The sequence below is a fragment of the Crotalus tigris genome, unplaced genomic scaffold, assembly GCF_016545835.1.
Source record: "Crotalus tigris isolate CLP2741 ecotype Arizona unplaced genomic scaffold, ASM1654583v1 scf7180000021079.48256, whole genome shotgun sequence".
In the NCBI taxonomy this organism is placed as follows: domain Eukaryota; kingdom Metazoa; phylum Chordata; class Lepidosauria; order Squamata; family Viperidae; genus Crotalus; species Crotalus tigris.
In genome coordinates this window covers 26602-30726 of record NW_024098344.1, presented here as the reverse complement: position 1 = coordinate 30726, position 4125 = coordinate 26602, and the positions used below count along the sequence as shown (strand labels likewise).

The 4125-nt window shown below is 40.2% G+C and overlaps 1 pseudogene; it reads right to left on the bottom strand.

Moving 5' to 3' along the window:
* Positions 1-3139: 3139 nt before the first annotated feature.
* Positions 3140-3717, bottom strand: LOC120320013 (annotated as a pseudogene).
* Positions 3718-4125: the final 408 nt, after the last annotated feature.

Sequence of the window (4125 nt, the reverse complement as noted above, 5' to 3'; positions counted from 1 at the left end):
ATTTCATTTTTACGCAAGATAATACAGTACATTCTATAGCTCCCTAATATAGGCAACAGACTTTTATTTGTATAATCTAAACTGGTGGTTGAAAAAGGCACCTCCATGCCACTAATGTTACTTGCACATCTAACATTAACTGCATCAAGGGTCACTTGCAAACCATAAATCTGATCTTCAGGGAAAGTAAAATCCAGATCAAGAGAAGATGTAGCTCAGGCATGTCAAACTCGCGACATCACATGATGTCGCTTGATGTATCGGAACTTTTTCCCCATTGCTGGCACTGGGGTGGGCGCTATTTGGGTGTGATGCATCTGGCTGGTGGGCTGGCAGTTTGACATGCCTGATGTAGATGATAAACAAAGGAGATACAATACATACACAATCTACATTCACGGATGGTTTAAACTTCAAATTACTCTGTCCCAGCTACTTCATCACAGCTGAAAACCAACAGCTGAAAATTTTTACAACCTGACATTGATTGACAGAGCTACTGTACAAGTCATGACCATATTGATGAGTCTCTTAAAGCCAGATATCTGAGTTACAGAAGGTTACCCAACTGTTGCATAGCTCTTAATTATTATGAAGGACCAGAAGAATTCTAAAGTACCTGATATATGACTTGTCTGTGAGTAGAACAACTGTCTCCAATGTTTTCTTCTCAGATTTGGAGATGAATATAACCAGGTTAACAGTTCTTATTTTGGCAACACAATTTAATGGTATGTAGGAATGACCCTGGGAGACAGGAGGAAGAGCAGCAGCCTGGACAACTTGCATGTAAAATATACTGCTCAAAAAAATAAAGGGAACACAAACATATAGGATCCTATATGTTTGTGTTCCCTTTATTTTTTTGAGCAGTATAAATTTCAACCCACAAAAGAAGGGAAGGTGAGTGAAATGTTTCAGAAGGACTCCTCCCTACTTTTCTAGAGAGTAAAAGGAGAGGAGAGAGACATACTTTGTCTTGCAAGATAGATGTTAGCCCTTTGAAGTAGTCCAGACAATTAGCACAACAATGAATATTAGTTCTATTTTCATTGCAAAGTTCTGTTAATAGAATCCTGCAAATCCCCTCCTCTTTTACTTTCTGGAAAACTAGGGAAGTAGTTTCTTGCACTCTCCCTTTTTCTGTGTACAGAAATATCTTTTACATGCCAGTTGTCTAGGTTGCAGCTCTTTCTCCTGCCTCCCCAGGACATTCACATACAGCACTTACAAGAATCCTGGAATCTTAGTATTCTATGAATGCCAACAACATTATCCATTTCTTTTTTTTTTTAGAGTGTCTTAATACAAAGCTTTATTGAAATTGATTGACAGGTTATGTAAAAATCTGCTTCAAGTGAAGGAAACGATTGGTCCATTAGTGGGTGAAAGTGGCAAGAAGGTGACAAGCAACAGGGAGATAGCAGAACTATTTAACTCGTTTTTCGCATCTGTCTTTACACAAAGGGAAAAAACAGACCAACCTATCAAAAATAGTGCCATAAAAAACAAAATAGAAATACAAGTTAAGATAGACAAGTAAATGGTAAGAGAACACCTGTCCAGCTTAGATGAGTTCAAATCACCAGGACCAGATGGATTACACTCCAAGGTACTGAAGGAACTGGCAGATGTGATCTCAGAACCACTGAACTATATTTTTCAAAGATCCTGGAGCAATGGGGAACTACCAGAGGACTGGAAAAGAGCTGATGTAGTTCCCATCTTCAAAAAAGGGGGAAAAAAGGACCCAGGAAATTACAGACTTATCAGCCTGATTTCAATACCTGGGAAGATTCTGCAAAAGATAATCAAACAACGAATCAGCGAATACCTAGAGGCAAACAAAGTCATTACTAAAAGCCAACACGGGTTTGTCAAAAACAGATCATGCCAGACAAATCTTATTGCATTCTTTGATCAAATGACAAAATTAGTGGACCAGAGGAATGCTATGGATATAATTTACTTAGACTTCAGTAAGGCATTTGACAAAGTAGACCACAACCTACTACTTGATAAGATAGAAAAATGTGGGTTAGACAGCATCACCACCAGATGGATCCATAGCTGGCTGACCAGCAGTACTCAGTGTGTGGTCCTCAATAGAACCACATCTACATGGAGGGAAGTATGTAGTGGGGAACCCAGGGCTCTGTTCTGGGCCCAGTGCTCTTCAACATCTTCATCAACGATCTGGACGAGGGGATAGATGGGGAACTCATCAAATTTGCAGACGACACCAAGCTGGCAGGAATAGCTAACACTCCAGAAGACAGGCTTAGGATACAGGAGGATCTGGATAGACTTGAACACTGGGCACTATCTAACAAAATGAAATTCAATGGTGAAAAAAGTAAGTGTCTACATTTAGGCAAGAAAAACCAAATGTACAGGTATAGTATAGGGGGTACCTTGCTCAATAGTAGTAATTGTGAGAGGGAATTTGGAGTCCCAGTGAACAATCATTTAAATATGAGCCAGCAGTGTGCTGCAGCTGCCAGAAAAGCCAACACAGTGCTAGGCTGCATTAACAGAAGGATAGAATCAAGATCATATGAACTATTAATACCACTTTACAATGCCTTGGTAAGGCCACACTTGGAATACTGCATCCAGTTTTGGTCACCACGATGTAAAAAAGATGTTGAGACTCTAGAAAGAGTACAGAGAAGAGCAACAAAGATGATTATGGGACTGGAGGCTAAAACATATAAGGAACGGTTGCTGGAATTGGTTATGTCTAGTTTAACAAAGAGAAGGACAAAGGGGGACATGATAGCAGTGTTCCAATATCTCAGGGGCTGCCACAAAGAAGAGGGAGTCAAGCTATTTTCCAAAGCGCCTGAAGGCAGGACAAGAAGCAACAGGTGGAAACCAAACAAAGAGAGAAGCAACCTAGAACTAAGGAGAAACTTCCTGTTAGAACAATTAACCAATGGAACAACCTGCCTCCAGAAGCAAATGAATGCTCCAACACTGGAAGTTTTTAAGAAGAAACTGGACAGCCATTTGTCCAAAATGGTATAGGGTTTCCTGCCTGAGCAGGGGATTGGACTCAATGACCTCCAAGGTCCCTTCCAACTTTATTATTGTAGTATATTGTTGAACTGTTTGGCAATGAGTGGGTGTATAACAGTTAGATGTGATCAAGAGCACCAGCGCCTTGGCCATAGCCAAATCCTTTGGGGCCAAAGTTCTTTGCATAACAACCTTTGCAATAGATTTTGCCTTCCTTCTCTGTCAGAGTTGTTGATTCGAGGCTTTTACCACAGTTGGCACAGTGAAAACAATTTTTGTGCCAAGGCTTTCCAGCTCCTATTATTCTCTCAGCTGCATACACAGAATCACTGCATCTGGAACATTTTTCTGTCCCTCCAAATTTCTGAGCAAATTTTGAAGTATTTGGACTTGTAGGTCGATGAGATGGTACGTTGTCATGTTTTATGCCAAGCCTTCCTCCTCTGTCCATATTGAGAGTGCCTGCTCCTTGCCCATAGCCATATCCTTTGGGGCCATATTTTTTCCCATAACAAGACTTGCAGTATATTTCTTCATCATGCATGGCCACAGTTGTGCTATCCAGGTTTTTCCGGCATACTCTATAAAAAGAAAGCAACATCTATGGAAGCTTCTCCCATCACACTGGACTTCTTCCGCATGATATACTATTCTGCCACAGGTTCCACATTTGTTTCCACCTCCCCAGTTTGGCATTTTGAGTCATCAGCGCTGCAGTGAGATCTCCACCTCATCCGTGGCTCTTGAAGAAAAAAACCAACATTACCCATTTCTCAGTATAGGACATCCAGTAGAAAAATTAGCGTTTGTCCTTCCTGAAATCTAGGCTAATGTGAAATAGTTTTTTTAAAATTTCTAGTAAAGGTAGGAGTTAAAGACAAGCTTCAGCAGCAATAAAACACTGATAAATTTGAGGTAATTCCAATTGTACATATGAATAAGCTAGCTAGGACGTTAGTAAACTGAATATATAGGTCCGATTTTTTTCATCCACTTGCCCACCAGGTGGCAGTGTGGTAATTACAATTGATTCACTGGATTTGTATTCTTGCATTCTGATTAGAGGAACCTTTCCCAGGCATATTTAGATTTATATTACTGGTA